This window comes from Leiobunum rupestre, chromosome 5, assembly GCF_980474605.1.
Source record: "Leiobunum rupestre chromosome 5, qqLeiRupe1.1.hap1, whole genome shotgun sequence".
Classification (NCBI taxonomy): domain Eukaryota; kingdom Metazoa; phylum Arthropoda; class Arachnida; order Opiliones; family Sclerosomatidae; genus Leiobunum; species Leiobunum rupestre.
The window spans coordinates 10,659,487-10,677,503 of NC_143388.1; positions in this window are offsets into that span (position 1 = coordinate 10,659,487).

Below are 18,017 nucleotides of genomic sequence, written 5' to 3' on the forward strand. Positions count from 1 at the left end.
TTCAGGAATAACATTCCCCTTTGAACTTGATACATATAAACTAAAAAAATTTGAAGAGGTGAATAATCTATCCATAAATATGAACAAAGTGTTTTCTCGCGTTATGTGAGTGAAAGGAAAGTACAGGAATCAAGAGAAATTGATTTTCTTTGGTTATCAAAGGGACAAAATAAACATTATGTATTAGTCGTCTCTTAAGTGAATTCACTAAACACGATCACAAAACATTTTACTGTTGTCGTTGTCTCAGAAAAAGTCATACAGAGGAAGTTCACGTTAACCACACGCGTGTGACAATGCCGCATAACGAGTCTGTATTGAAGTTCAAAAATTTCGGAATGAAGCAAATAGTAATTTATTACAAATTATGTGAAAATAAATGTTACAAAATTTAATTTAATTTATTTCAGGTTCCATATATCATAGTAGCAGATTTTGAATCCATACAATCAAAGATATCAACTTGTCTCCCTGATACTACACTAATCTGTCTAGCTAAATGAAATATCGCCGATTTGTCACGTGATGTCTTGAAAATTATTAGATAGTACGCGTTTAAATTTAACGTTATAATTTCCTTCCCAGCATAATACAAATTTTGCATAAGTACAAAACCGACGTGTTTTTATGATGAGAACCTCTTATAAACAAATTCGTGACATCCTTGTTATTTGATATTTCACAAAGTAAATCATCAAGAATAACAAAATTCTTGACATTTGGGTCTAAAATTTTAACGTCCAATAACACTTCGTGTAATTCAACTGTGGGTGTATCATCTAATACCGAATTAAACAGTTTGGGTTGATATGCCGTATAGCACCATATAATTATCTCTGGTGGGGGCGAAATACACGTATCTTTATATTTGATAAGACTAGCCACGAAAAAGGATTTTCCTGACTGAGTTGCACCCGCGATCAGACCGTTAAAAGGATGTTGCAACCTGAAATCCATTTTAAAGAATGACACATTTTTCCTAAATCAACTGGTTATTATTCACAAATGTTGTTTAGCGTTACAGACTATTCTAGCGACCGTACATTTACAAAATTCATTATTTAAAAAGGTTTTTAAAGTAAAAGTTTTATAAATCTCAATGTAGTCAAGATTTGTTATCGCAATGTCATAGTTCAAAGCAACACGCATATCCCAGTCTTCTGTTTAATACACACTGGCGGATATTAACACGCAACTGTTCCAAAATACTGTCTTTTAAAATAACATGTATCCTATTTGCTCCGTTAAGTTACGTTACAACGTCATTATACATATCCATTAGAGCCTTGGTGAGAGTGTAACCAATGGCAAACCCCTTCTTGGTTGGGAAAACCTTCCCGTACAATTCACCGTACCCTGGAATCATCTCCCGGATATCTAAAATTTTTCGATTCTGATACGTTCTTAGTTCAATAAGTTTCTTTTCAGAACCGCTGAAAAAGCATGATGAATCCGAGGCGTCATCCTTCTCGAAGCAAGCTACTATTTCATTCTTCTTTCGGTATAATTCATGAAAATCGACTTCGTCTAAGTTGATTCCCGTAGTACTTTCTCTGAACCCCAAACGTACGTCGAGCATCGGGGTAATCTCGACGAATTTATCCGATGATAGGGCAAACAGAAGTTCAACGGACATTCTGTAAATGAAAATTTATTATTGAAAAAAATATATTTTCTTAAAGAAAGAGAAAGAGACTCAAAGGAATTATACTTACATTGTTCTTGTTGGTTTATTCTTCGTGACTTAAAACTAGCTCGAGATTCAATGGTCATCCACTCTAACGACTCGACTTTATATATTATTATATTGCGTCAATGTATATTCCATCACCTAAGCGGGAAAACGCATGATTTTTTGCAGCACTGTTTAATACACAGAAAGGCGGCTACCTTCTACAATTCACCACCAGTGGTGTCCTAGCGTTTCTAGATCACCACCCAGAACTACCCTGCCTTTGTAAGTTCACTACTCGGTGGAGCGGCCTCCACGCAGCGGCCTCCACCGGGTGGAGCGGCCTCCACGCAGTGGCCTCCACCGGGTGGAGCAGCCTCCATTCAGTGGAGGCCTTTCACTTAACTGTTTTGGGACCGGCATGTTGACCTTACTCATGAGCGTTGGATTTTGCGAGTGCTAATTGTTGGGTATTGGTATTTAATAGAGAAACAGTGATATTTCCTTATCGTTGTAGGAAAATGTTGGCTCGCGTGGCTTGCAGGGCTTGCCACCACCCTCCTACGCATTTTAACCCGGCCACCTGAATTAATGCCTTCAAAGGTTGCTTGATAACTTAGGCCTAAGGTTGTGCCTTGCAGTAGCGTACCGACGGGGGGGGGGGCAGAGGGGGCATGTTGAACCGGGCGCCAGTCTAACGGTCCTATAAAGGGGCGCCAAAAAGACCCAAAATGATTAAAAGAATCCTAGTAAACGTTGTTTAATCAAACCTTAATCAAAAATTGTTCTATAAAAAATATTATTTTTATTGTAAATTTGTAAAATACATTTAAATTTCATGAAATTAATGAAATATTAGTAATTAGGATTTTTCGCGTCATATATAAGGGGCGCCTTTTAAGAGTTTTGAACCGGGTGCCACAAACCATCGGTACGCCACTGGTGCCTTGGGTATTAGCCTAGCTGATTAGCCTAGTTATCGTTAACCAGGGCAGTTAAAATTTTTAACTTTTCTTCTATTAAAGCAGTTCTAAAATTCTAAAGTTATGTGAACTGTAAAAAACGATGCCCATTGTTGTATACTTATTCGATAACTGTAATAACGCCCAAGAGATGGCAAGAGGGAGTAAGAAGGACACAAAACGATATAAAAAATATACTACCCGCTAGTGGCTGCATGTAGAAAATGTTAATAAAGAAACAGTTACTCCTAAAGAAATAGTAATTTAATCTGAGTAATAACTAATAATAATAATAATTACAACATGGTGACAACGGTGGGATTCGAACCCAAGCCCTGAATTGGGACTGGAATATACGTCCCTATCCTTCAACCCAACACAGTGCCGCTATGCACATAAGGAAAACGAACTTCTAGCCATAGTATATGCCTTTGAGCATTTTAATTACTACGTAGTAGCCACCAAAGTGACTGTTGAAACGGATCACAAGCCACTATTGGCCATAGTTCAAAAACTGCTACATCTACTTTCTCCACGTTTTCAAAGACTTGTACTGCGCCTACTACGATATGACTACCGTGTCATATACGTCCCTGGAAAAAACCTTTATATCGCGGACACATTATCTCGTGCTCCTATTCCTACAACCTCATTTGACTCTTCTGCCTAGAAGGTCCTTGCACCACTGTGCACACATTGACTACCCTATCTGATGCAAAATACCTTGAATTTACAAAAGCATTTTCAGAAGATCCAACTATGGTTTATTTAAAGCGATGCATTCTTGAAGGTTGGCCAAGATCTAAAAAGTATCTCCCTAGAGACTTGAATCCATACTGGCAATATCAAAACGACTTACACACCTCAGAAGCTCTAATACATCGCGATTCAACCTTGTTAGTACCTGATACCCTACGAAAGGCAGTGTTACTACAACTACACTCCACGCACCAGGGAATCACCGCTTGCCTAGCAAAAGCCAAACTACATGTATTCTGCCCCAAAATGACCTCAGACATTAATTATTTCATACGCACATGTGCTATTTGTCAGGCTTGGGCACCCTTGAACCCTTAACAACCCCTTCAACCACATCCAATACCTACCCTGCCATGGGAAGTAGTGGGCACTGACTTATTTCATGTTGAATCTAAAAATTGAATATTACTTGTCGACTACTATTCTTAATTCGTTGGGGCTCAAGAGTTACGCAATACTTCGACCGATGATGTCATAGCTTTTACGCATCCTCATTTTGCTCGCCATGGTGACCCTGCAATACTCATCTCGGATAACGGACTGCCTTTTAACTCACGCACATTTCAATTATTTCTATAAGAATGGGGCATACGAAATGTCACTTCCTGTCTCTATTATCCCCAGTTCAACGGTTTTTGACGGAACGCACCATTCAGACTATAAAAAACACGGTCATTAAAGCAAAAGCGTCCGGAAAAGGACTAAGCTATGTTCCTATGGAATACCGGAGCACTACACTGACTGATATTCCAACACCTGCAGACAAACTCATGGGGCGTAAACTGCGTACCCCCTTTACAACCACTAAAGAGACTCTACACCCACATTTTCCTATCAATGCCATACGCGAAACACTGCGCACAAACAAACTCTAATGAAGTGACACTATGACACTTTCTCACATGTTAAACCACTACCTCCTCTGACTTTGGGCCAGCGGATATATTATCAAGTATCTAACCGCTCCTGGCTTCCCGTTGTTGCGAAAGAGGCGCCACACGGCGTGATGAGATTGCGTGGATAATTGGGAACAGGGCTATTATAGCTTTGTGGATACTACAGTTGATGACCACAAGGCGTTTTACACGACGACGTGATACGAGGGTGGGCCAGTGGACGTTTTTGAGAACCTGTGTTGCAAGCTTAAAACGAGTGCTCCAATACTTAATATGATCCTAATCAGTCAGAAGAGTGACATAATCACTCGAAGAACTTTTTTGACCGAGATAGACCAATGTCGTCGGCATTAAAAGGGAATCCGCGAAAAAACTGCAGTACCCATGTAATTGGCGTACAGTGTGAAGATAAAAGACCAAAGGACATACCACTGGGGAACCCCAGAGTTGACGGAGTACCCTTTAGATTAATTAATATTCCCAACTCAATGATAAATACTCTATGACATTTGCAGACGATGCAATCGACAGTCAAGCTCCGGAAATTCCGATAGTATTTCGCTGAGTTTTTTCGATTTTGAGATCTTAACAGTTGGCGGATAATAACTATAATCGTAAAAGTAATAAATTTAAAATTGGTTTTCTTAAATATATTTGTAATAAGGAATCTGTGAACTTATTTCGAAGAAGATAGCTCCGTTTCATTTGCACGTGCGCTTCATAACCGTTAAGCCTAGATCTAAGAGCGCTATGTTTAGGGGCTCGTCATCAGCTCTCTACTTTCGTCATATCAAGAAAGATTTTTTGCGTCTTCGACTCTACTCCATTTTATCAGTAGGCGATACTTTTTATAAATTTTACGAATCTTAGTGCTTTCTATAGATACTTAGCAACGGGAGAATCTTTCAGATCACTGCATTTTTCGTATAGACTTGGTCATACTACAGTAAGAAGTATAATTTCTGAAACTTGCCAAAGTATTTGGGCTATGCTGAAAAATTCCGCTTGGATATGTATGTATGAACGATTTATAGATCTTTTTTTTTAATATTCTTAGGTACCAAAATCAAATAGATGGCGCAATATTGCCAGGGTTTGTGGAGAGATGGTTGATAGACTCCGATTTTTCCCCATAGTATAGCTTTGATAACGCCATTGGAAAATATAGATGGCGCTGTCATCGCTATGTAGCCCCTTTGAAATGTCGACCACTTCTCTGCAGCACATAGAAGTATAGCGGTGAAGCTCATTCACTATCTTATTTCCAAAACCACGTATCTTTGTACAAATGTTTTTAAAAGATACGTGGTTTTGGAAATAAAGTAGCGCACTGATGTTTTGTAGCTATAATTGCGAGTTTACAGATTAGATTTTTAAAGTTAAATTAGAATATTGATTTGAATTTATGGAAAAATGTTATGTAAGAAAACTTTAAAAAAAACTTATTTGAAATTTCCGATGTCATTTTACCACTATTTAAAGACAACTAAATTAAAAAACGAAAGCACAGCACCGATAAAAATCATTGTTCATAAAACTATATTTACCGCCCGCAAATTCGTAAAATTTATAAAAAGTATCGCCTACTGATAAAATGGAGTAGAGTCGAAGACGCAAAAAATCTTTCTTGATATGACGAAAGCAGATAGTCAGGAGGCTAAACGCATTTTGGGTTAAAAGCATGAAAATTTCTGGAGTTGTAGTTCAACGTAATTAGAAACAGATAGGATGCGGAGGCATTCGATATCTGACCTGTAGAGCAAGTAATTAGACGAATAATTTGCTTAAAAAGTGAAAAGTCAATTTTACGGACGTCCCCCGTGGAAATGACGGCGCGCGCATGCGACCCACCGTGGAGAAAAGCCTCGGTTGTTTTGGGGGTCGTACATTGTGAAGCGTTTCGTCTCGCTATCTTGACCGCGCTCTTCGGAATAGGAAAACGTAGGCTTTATATGCTTTCTACGGGGATATTTAACATTAGGCGAAAACTATTCGCTAGTTTTGGAGTAATGTTTTAGGAAATAGCGAGCAACTTCAAATTACAGTTTGGCTGTTATAGTATGGAAGAAGTTGGTAGTATGGGATAAAAGGTGTACTCTTTTCGTCCCAAAGCGAGCGAATAGTTTTGGCCTATTATTTCTATTCAAAATCTTTCATTTAAACAGTGATCTTTAAAATAATATTATTTGTATCAGTAAGAGAAAGCGATTTAGCCTTTTATAAGTTTTAATTAAAAGTCTAAAATAGTTGAAAAGAAAAACAGATTTTGCTTTTTTAGAAGTTTTAATTAAATTTCTAAAAAGTTGAAAAGAAAAACAGATTTTGCCATTTTACAATTTAATAAAAATTCTGAAACTAAAAGCAAATATTACGAATTACGATACGGTATAACATTAATCTTTTAAACACATTTTGTTCATTTCTATTAGTAAATTTCGAATTTCTAAATACATCATTATAAAAACAAGATTGTGCGCCCTGAATCTTGAAGACCAAAACTTAATCGCAAAACTTAGTGAAGGCGATATGATGGCCACAGACGTCAAATATCACGCTTCTTGTTTAGCTGCTCCGTACAAAAGAGAGACATTAAGAGAGAAATCTAAAAATCTAGGAGAATCTGACAAAGTTCATCAAATGGTATTTGCAGAGTTGTTGGCATATGTTGAAATCAGTTTAGACGAAGAGATCACGCCAGTATTTAAATTACGCGATTTAAAAAAACTGTATTGTGATCGACTTTCTCAACTAGCAGTTGTTGGAAAAGAAATTCACTCAACTCGTTTTAAAAATAAAATTTTAAGTTACTTCCCTCAACTTGAAGCACACAAAGATGGAAGAGAAATTCTTCTAGTGGAAAACAAGAATATAGGAAAATCAATTAAATCATCCTGTTCTTTAAACGAAGAAGCCGACACTGTAGCTCTTTCAAGAATAGCAAAAATTTTGCGTAAAGATATTTTAAACTTTCATCGACCTTCTTTTGAGGGAAAATTTACTGAAGATTGTCAGGAAAAATCAGTACCTCAATCTTTAATAACACTATTTTCTATGATAATGTTCGGATCAAGTATTACAAGTCAAGCGGACTACGAGTCCCAAGAATGCCTCAGTCTTTGTCAGTTGCTAGTTTTCAATACGTATTCTCGACGTAATACAACATAGACCATAATCCAACAGCGACTAGCGCGCAAACCTCTTTTCATGGAACAGGAATCTCTTTGTTTCAACATCCAGAAATAAATCATATGGGCTTGAAGCAAAATCGCGTCGAATTTCAGAAGACCGGAAAAAAGATGTCTACCCTACCATCAAGCTATGCAGACGTTCCACCGGTGGCTACTTCGAAGAAATCGATTGTTGTTCCAATAATCGAAGAGCTAGATACACTAAATTGTAATAAATTATTAATTCAACGTGAATTCCAAGAAGAACTAAATTGGTGTGATCATGTTGGAAAAACAATTGACAAAGCTGAAACCAGCGACATTCACTTATCTTGGGCACAAATTATAAAATTGAATCTCAGATCCCTAACACGCCAGTGGCACTGACGGCCATTTTACCTTTGTTCCCGGATGACTCAAAGTCAGTTGCTATGATTCGGCATACTATGGATATAGTACGAAATGCCACTAACATTCTCAATCCTGGTCAAACACCGGTTTTAACATGTGATCAACCACTGTTCAAAATCGCTAAAGAAATCCAATGGACTTATTCCGATAAGTATGGAGAAAATTCTATGGTAGTCATGTTAAGTGGATTACATATTAAAATGACATTGTTGAAAACTCTTTTGGAAGGAAGCGGGTGGACATCTGCTCTCGAACAAGCGCGTGTAGCTTCATCTGGCACAGCCAATTCCTTCCTAAACGCTTCTCACGTAAAAAGAACAGCACGAGCCCACCAACTGACTGCTTGCTCCTTGCACAAATTGCGACCACAAGCCTACTTGGAATACCAGGAGTCAGAAACTATTACGCCACAATTTCAATTTTGGCAATTAATTCTTCAAATAGAACTTAAAATTCTATTATGGGATAGAGCAATTCACGAAGGAAAATTCGAGCTTTACGTTGAATCCTTGAATAATATAGAGTGGCTATTCCATGCTCTCGATCACCAGAACTACGCTCGTGCAATTGCCATTCATTTACGCGATATGATATCACTTCCGGATAAACACCCTGGTGTTTACAATGAATTCATTAAAGGAAAATTTACGGTAAATAAATCAGGGAGGCCGTTTTCGAACAGGGTGTGATACGACTTCTAGTTTCGGCGGAAAAGGAAAAAAGACTGCTTGGTCGACCTGGAAAATGTACGACGGCGTAACACCAGCATTAATATCTTTATCAAAAGGCATTTTGAACGTGGACTCAATACTTCCGTTAATTGAGAGATTTATTATCCTTATGTATGATAGATGCAGTTCTATTGAAAATATAAACACCGCCAGACAAACATTATTCACCCAAAAAAATAGAGAAATTGAAAACATTCCCCCAACAAGAAACGCCCTAATTCAGCACGTTCTTAGAGTTGCCTACCAGGCCGGATGCGTTTGGGGTCAGTCACTCGGTAAAAGCCCAGAATTAGCCGATCCGTCAAATTATGGATGGATTAAAAAAGAGAAGTCAAAAGAATGGCAAGTAGTTTGGATGACTCAAGGGTGCAAAAGTCAGTGCAGTTGCAAACAAGCCAAATTACCATGTACAGCACTTTGCAAATGTGGCGGGTGTGATAGTGAAAATAGGAAATCAAAATAATTTAGGGTTTGTTTTTATAATGATGTATTTAGAAATTCGAAATTTACTAATAGAAATGAACAAAATGTGTTTAAAAGATTAATGTTATACCGTATCGTAATTCGTAATATTTGCTCTTAGTTTCAGAATTTTTATTAAATTGTAAAATGGCAAAATCTGTTTTTCTTTTCAACTTTTTAGAAATTTAATTAAAACTTCTAAAAAAGCAAAATCTGTTTTTCTTTTCAACTATTTTAGACTTTTAATTAAAACTTATAAAAGGCTAAATCGCTTTCTCTTACTGATACAAATAATATTATTTTAAAGATCACTGTTTAAATGAAAGATTTTGAATAGAAATAATAGGCCAAAACTATTCGCTCGCTTTGGGACGAAAAGAGTACACCTTTTATCCCATACTACCAACTTCTTCCATACTATAACAGCCAAACTGTAATTTGAAGTTGCTCGCTTTTTCCTAAAACATTACTCCAAAACTAGCGAATAGTTTTCGCCTAATGTTAAATATCCCCGTAGAAAGCATATAAAGCCTACGTTTTCCTATTCCGAAGAGCGCGGTCAAGATAGCGAGACGAAACGCTTCACAATGTACGACCCCCGAAACAACCGAGGCTTTTCTCCACGGGGGGTCGCATGCGCGCGCCGTCATTTCCACGGGGGACGTCCGTAAAATTGATTTTTCACTTTTTAAGCAAATTATTCGTCTAATTACTTGCTCTACAGGTCAGATATCGAATGCCTCCGCATCCTATCTGTTTCTAATTACGTTGAACTACAACTCCAGAAATTTTCATGCTTTTAACCCAAAATGCGTTTAGCCTCCTGACTATCTGCTTTCGTCATATCAAGAAAGATTTTTGCGTCTTCGACTCTACTCCATTTTATCAGTAGGCGATACTTTTTATAAATTTTACGAATTTGCGGGCGGTAAATATAGTTTTATGAACAATGATTTTTATCGGTGCTGTGCTTTCGTTTTTTAATTTAGTTGTCTTTAAATAGTGGTAAAATGACATCGGAAATTTCAAATAAGTTTTTTTTTAAGTTTTCTTACATAACATTTTTCAATAAATTCAAATCAATATTCTAATTTAACTTTAAAAATCTAATCTGTAAACTCGCAATTATAGCTACAAAACATCAGTGCGCTACTTTATTTCCAAAACCACGTATCTTTTAAAAACATTTGTGCAAAGATACGTGGTTTTGGAAATAAGATAGTGAATGAGCTTCACCGCTATACTTCTATGTGCTGCAGAGAAGTGGTCGACATTTCAAAGGGGCTACATAGCGATGACAGCGCCATCTATATTTTCCAATGGCGTTATCAAAGCTATACTATGGGAAAAAATCGGAGTCTATCAACCATCTCTCCACAAACCCTGGCAATATTGCGCCATCTATTTGATTTTGGTACCTAATAATATTAAAAAAAATGATCTATAAATCGTTCATACATACATATCCAAGCGGAATTTTTCAGCATAGCCCAAATACTTTGGCAAGTTTCAGAAATTATACTTCTTACTGTAGTATGACCAAGTCTATACGAAAAATGCAGTGATCTGAAAGATTCTCCCGTTGTTTCTATAGAAAGCACTAAGATTCGTAAAATTTATAAAAAGTATCGCCTACTGATAAAATGGAGTGGAGTCGAAGACGCAAAAAATCTTTCTTGATATGACGAAAGCAGAGAGCTGATGACGAGCCTCTAAACATAGCGCTCGCTGCGCCTTCTGGCGCAGACTAAGAATATTAAAGAGTACAAAAATCGGAGTCTATCAACCATCTCTCCACAAACCCTGATATTGCCAACGATTTTAATGAAAGATGGCAATTTCCACTATGTTTGGGCGCAATAGATGGAAAACACGTAGCCATCCAATGCCCCGATAACGCTGGGTCAGATTTTTATAACTATAAAGGCTTCCACAGTATCGTAATGTTGGCAGTCGTGGATGCGCAATACCGATTTAGGGTTATTGATGTCGGAGGGTTTGGCAGAGAAAGTGACGTGGGGTTGTTCGCAGATTGTTCATTTGGACAAATGTTAAACGGGCTCCAAAGTTCGGTGGCAAAAAAAAACGAAAATTGAGCATGCTTTTCATCATTCGCATTTGTAGAGGCAGGTCATGAAGTTTTTCAATAGCTTTTTAACGCGTCATCAACTGGATTTGTTTTTCTTTTCTTGCCTTTTGTCTCAGTTATTGCTTTTGATTGCAGTTGCTCTGTAGACTTCAATATTGCCAGGTTGTAGAAACGTACGCGAAATACGTTGTCTCATGCGATTCCCTAGTGGGAGAGGCGGGCTAGACGTTTAGTCTGAAAAGTACGTAGTCTAAATAATCTTTGCTGCCCGCTGCAGCCAGCACCTACCGAGAATACGAGGTTTAAAACTGAACCGAACTGAATTTATATTATCTAATGCCATAAATAAGATTATTAAAATTAATTTATTTATAAATAAATAATCAATAAATAAATAATACATATTTATAATTAGCTAGGCTAATATCCAAGGCACCAACCACAGGCCTAAGTTATAATGCGACTTTTAAAACCTTATAGCGGGTGGCCGGGTTTAATTGCATAGGAGGGTGGTGGCAAGCCCGTCATGCAACGAGAGCCAACAGCAAGTTTTTATGGAAAAGGGAATAGTAATGAATGAAAAATTTTCTATCCGAACGTCGAGTTCTATGCAGAAGGAGTTGTTCTGAGCAAAGATAATTTAAACTCGTACCCTAGATTCGAATACTGAGAGCTTTCCCATTGACGGTTTTGTTACGAAGCGTTTACCCTTTTCCGGCACGTGACCTCAGAAAAATCGGGCTCCATCGGTTGTGGCACGGCCAACTTCGATCACGCGCTGCCGAGCTATATAACGCGGCAGTGCGTGATCGAAGTTGGCTGTGGTTGCGGTAAGGCGCAAACCATGGAGCGAATTTTTTCTGAGTTCCGGCGGGAAGTGGGTAAACGCTATCGGCAACGCGCGAGAGAGTGATTTCGAATCTAGGGTACGAGTTTAAATTATCTTTGTTCTGAGTTTTCACCCAGTGCCACAAGCTGTGATCGAACTCAGCTTGCTTTGCGAGGCGATAGGGCCTATTTAAAAAGTTATTAAAAAACTTGGCATTCGCCGAGAGCGCCGTATTTGTAGATAGTATATAAAGAATGATCAAATGCTATTTCTATGGTAACGTAATGAAAAAGTAATAGTAGGTGGTTTTGTTTCGCCTGTTCTGGGTTTTTTGATCAGGTTAAAAAGTGTAGCCATATAAAATTTGGGACAGGGTAAATCTTACCCCGAGAACAGGCGAATAAAACGTCTTAGCATATGCAACATAATTACTCATAAGTATGCCACTAGCTCTATTTCTTCACTAACGGTTAGTTTCACAGATATTGCGTCATCCATACCCTACGTAATATTTGACGTCATATTTGATGTAATATTTGACGTCATCAAATCTCAAATGCCGATAATGCCGTCGCCCAATTAGCTCTGGGTCTGATAAACCGACGGCCATTATTTTAGTAAAAAACCGGTTTGAACAACCAAGGCTTAGGAGCTAAAATGAACTACAATATAGTGTCAAGTTCTGTTAATGTAATTAATTTGAAAATTAATGAAATTCTCGGAGACTGTCGTTCTAAAATAAATTTGCATTGTCAAATAAAAGAAGCAAGTTTATTGGAAAAAATAGTTGAAATTCAGGTTGAGCTTTTCTGGCGCATCTACAAGGTTGGAGTCTTTGCAGATTCTTTTGAGCCTAGGCCTAACTCTTCTAGGCTTGATATGGGTTTTAATAACGCTGGTGGAATATTCCACTTCGACGACTTGTTCCATTTTCGGTAAGCGATCACTTATTGGTTATTTTCCCCAACCTTTTATTTTTCTAAATTACTCATAATTTAACTTCATACGCACAAACCGAGCGAGTTTATAAATTTCAATAAAGCTACATTGGGCTGACTAAAATTCCGACGCAAAAAATTCCTTCTCAATTTCGAGGTTTTCCATTGGCTTAAATAAATATGTTACTAGCCAATAGTGTGACTCCCAAAATTACTAGGATGAATAAAAAGGTTAAAATCTAACGTAATCCACCTTTTTGCTGGTTCGTGGTGAAACAATTCGTTAGTGAAGATTTTTGAATGGAATAAAGATACAGTGGCATACTTATGAGTAATTATGTTACATATGGTCTTAGGGTAAAAAGTTTACACTTTTTGTCCCCGGACAAGCGAAAAAAAACCACCTAATGAGTTAGGTGACGGTGACGCTAAACTCTTGGCAGAACCACTCTTTGAGCTCTGATTGGCTGATATCTGGCTATCGTCTGCAACGGCGTTTTGTCCATTTGCCAGTTACACGGCACCATTCTAGTTACCTATGAGATTTCTATGGATAAATCTGTCAAAAATACGATATGATTTGGTTGTTGGTACGATAAATCTACTTAATATGGCTGGCAACATTTCCAGGGTTTCACCATAGCCCCCTGTATTAGAGAAGGCCAGGAAATCTAAAATCTCAAGGGGGCGGCAAAAGCTAATAAAGGATGAAAAATTGTCCACTAGGTGACGCTGTTTGGAGGCTTAAAATAAGGCGCGAAATTTAAACGCGTAAAATTAAAAACTGATTTTAACGAGTTTGAAAGCAAATTTTTTATACCATTGTTTTTTATTTAAAACCTTTTTTTATTTTGCACCTATAATATAACATTTTTATATTTTTTTTACTCAAATTACACTTTTGAGCTTTTACAATTATCAAAAATTGCTTTTAACTTCCTTAGAGCTTAAGATATTTGCTATCTAATGGTTTTTCATTGAAATTTTCTACTTTTTCCTTAACATCAGTGATGTCATGTGCAAAGTTAACAAGAAGTGGCCTAGTAAATTTTTCTAGCATTAATTTGGCCATATTTCATAAGCATCACAAGAGCACTTTAGAGCTTTGGAAAATGAAGGAAATATTAAGTTATTAATGACTAGTAGTGTCTTTTGCCGTGGGAGATAGGGAATCACTTTTTTAACAAAATCTGCCACTATGCATAGAAGGTTTACTAAATAGTTACTTGGATATTTTAATCCCCCATTGTCTTGAAGTAAAATAAGCCGCAACAATGGAGAGTTTGATTTAGGTTGGAACAGGTTTTCGAGACAATTTTCACACGATGTGTTTTCCTCTGCTACTCGATAGATATATCCAGCAACCATGGCAACAGATCTTAAAGAAACTCTACATGCTTCATTACGATGCAAGGAATTCAATTGACATATAATTTGCATCACATAAACTTGCGTAGAAATACATAGCTGGTCTTGCTTACGAACTTTAGCATAATATAAAGTTGGCTATGATTAGGAACTTTTGTAGAAATATGAAGCTGGTCATGCTAAGGAACGGGTGTAATTTGTTTAGAAATATGAAGCTGGCTATGCTTAAAATCTTGCAGCTGCAACACATCCGTGGGCAACATGAGTAGCTTTGCTTTACTTGGATATTTGCAGAAACAAAATTAGTTTATAATAGGAACTTTAATTTAGCAGTGTGACCATTGTGCCGTTTATTAGAGATGGCTTGGTAATCCATCTTTTATCTTGTAAATTTATTCATAACATGTCCTATTAAAACAAGGCCAAACAACCAAAAACAACAAAGGCTTAATAAATTTAAAATCATTGCATTCATACAAGTAAATTGAATATAAAAAAATATATATATAACAAATTAGAAATGGTTTACCTTATTTTTTACGTTCCCTTTAATAGTACTTAATCATTCGAATTTAAATAAGATTTTAAAGTTAATAGTTCCAAAGATTTAGTTATTTAGAAGGCAATAAGGCATACATTGGAAAATACGAAAAAACCGTCCCACGGCGCACGACCTTAAGAAGTTAAGATAAGACAAGGCCAAATAAAGCCATCTAGCGGATGACGCCGTCAGAGAATATTCAAGTGGCCCGGGAGGTTCTGAAAAAATATATATTTTAGGGGTGTGAAAAATATTTGGTCAGATCAAATAATTCGATCGAATACCAAATCGAATATTCGATTCGTCGAATCGAATAGCGCTTGGAAGAGTTCGCGAATAATCGAATTTTTGGATCAAATAGTCGAATATTCGAAAAGATAGGGAAAAAGTATTTGGTATTTTCAAATAGTTTGGAAACTGGTCGAATAACCGCGGGTTTTTTCTAATTTGTTGAAGTTCAAGGCCTTCCCAGGAGAGCGTAGTGAAATTTCCGAACTAGTCCTTATTTCTGGCACCTCTCTTTAGGCCGCAGCGACAAGGACCATATAAAGAGTAACTTGCACGTCCGTTATCCATACCGTTTGTATTAAAATTTCTTAGCGAAACTCAAGGCAGAAGCTGTGTATTCTAGCGCCTATTGGCTAGATAACTTGCGTCTTCTCTTTTGTTATGGAATTTTCTAGAATAGCAAAGTAAAACTAAAATTGAGCCTAAAACGTAAACCAAGTCCAAAACAAAACTAAAAACCGGGAGGAAAGTTGAAGTAAGTAACTTTATGGGTGATTTTTCTGTTTAGAATTTTTGAGTTAACTAAATTAATAATAATTGATTTAAAATTAATATAAATGCAATTTTTTAATTTGTAACAAAAGATCTGCTCCCTCGCGTTTTAAATATATTTAAAAACTTGAAATTTTAATTAAGTGTTTACAAACTATGAAGTATGTAGCCTGTCAGGTTCGTATTAACCATATGGCAAAGTAGGCACGTGCCTAGGGCGCCATTTTCTAGGGGGGCCAAAACTCTGATAAAGCCCCACGGTTCATGTACTTGGCTTGCCCCTACTTAAAATAACGCCGAAAAGGTTTGGGGAAACTAATATATATTTATTTATTTATTAAAAACCGATATGCCCCTCCTTAGCTGACCAATGCCAAGGGGCGCCCAAATTTTGCTGTGCCTCAAGGCGCCGAAAGGGTTAATCCGCCCCTGTAGACTGTCCTTTGATTTTAATTGTAGTTAGTAGTTACTAAAGGTTAAAAGTCGCTAGAAGACTTGGTCCTGGAGTGGTACCTAGGGTATTAGCCTATTTAATTATTATTATTATTATTTTGCCATGGTACCCAATTAAAATATGTATGATAATTGATAAATTGATATGCACTATATTTTTGTAGGTTACGATTAACTCCTGTTGATCAAATCGAAAAAATTGTTCGAAGGAAGGTTGAAAATAAAGACATTTTGTACAACAATTAGAATTAATTTTAAAGGTAAGTTAGAGTTTACCACAGTGGCGTAATATAAAATTCTGGGCCCGCCTGCAGCCGGAGACAATGGACCCTTCAGTGTTTTTTATTAAGAGCCATAGAGAAGGCTAAGTAAAATTAAAAATTTAAAAGACCATCTTTTAGGACGGGTCCGTCTTTAGACCACTGATTTACCAAGTTCGCCCAGGGAACTTTGTTTTAGGCTATACTGTATTTGTTTTAATATTTTACTATTTTCAAGTAAAACGAAGTGATTTCAATTACTTTTTTTGACAAATATGCAAACTATTTGGCTATTTGAAAACCAAATACGTCGAGTAATTTGATATTCGAAATACTATTTGGTATTTGATCAGTTAACTGGTCTAAATTTTTGCCCTAAAAATATTCGACCAAATTATTTGACGTTATAAATATTCGATTTGGTATTTGCCGTGCTTTGGAAAAAATATTTGATATTCGATTCGATCCCCAAATAATGGTATTTGCACACCTCTAATATATTAAGATTTCCTGGCCTTTCCTAATACAGGGGGCTTTGGTTTCACCTTACAAAATGTATTTAGATTTTAAAACTTAAAGGGAAACGTAAGTGAGCTGGCAAACTGTGTGTAAAGTCAGTAAAGTGCGAAATTTACGGTTGACTCTGCCCGCCTCTGCCAAGGCCGAGTGAGGGGTTGGGGGGGGATGAAAAGCAAGCTGCTTTTTCTTTTTTTGCCAGCTCACTTGCCTTGCCCTTTAAAATTTTTATTTCGTGGGTCTCATAACCCCCTTGGGCGACCGTGCTTCCACATGCGGGTAATTTTTCGGGATTTTCCAACTTTCCAAAATGCTAAAGGGGAATAATGCAATTTAGGAGGGAAAACCGTAAAAGTTAAGAGAAAAGGCCTTTGGCGGGGGGGGGGGGGGGGACTAGGGAAAAGCGTTCTTTAAACGGGAAGAAAGGTAATTTTTAAGCTTTTTGATAACATTTCCTATTCTAGTCTACTCTAATTGTATATTTAGTCCATGAATATGTTATGAGTCACAGAAGTTGTTGGCCTCTACTGAAGTCTACTCTGTTGTATGACTTCCAGTCGTCTGCTAAGCTTACACTAGTGCACAGTGGCGCCGATCGCTTTTGGGGGCTGAAGCTCACTAATAAACTTGGAATGAGGCTGCTGGCAACACTTTCTTGCAACGGATGCTTAAAAGTAAACGGCCTTTAACATCGGTGGTTTTACCCCATTGATTTTTCCCAATGGGGGCTTCGACCCCGCCGCCCCCATGGGATCGGCGTCACTGACAAGTAGACGACCCGAGGTGTTACACACCGATTTTGTTCAAACTCGGGGGATTGGTAGACCTTCATGTAACTTGAAAAATCCTAAAGGGAATTTATTCAATGGGCAACGGTTTTACCATGGCAACGAAAAATGTTTTTGACAACATAAAATAGAAATTTTCCCATTCGAAATAACATGGGATCAAAGATAATATAACTACGTACCCTAGATTCGAAATCTCGGCGTTTTCTCGTGAGGCTTTTACTGAGTTCCCGGCGGAAGTCGGATAAATCGGGCTCCATAGCAGGGTGAGAAATAAGGAATTTCAAGAGATAACCCAAGATTATATTACTCGCCTTTAGTTTTCTTTCGTTTAAAAACATTTTTAGAGCTACAGGCATGATCCATTATTGTTTTAAAACAATATAACGCAAAAA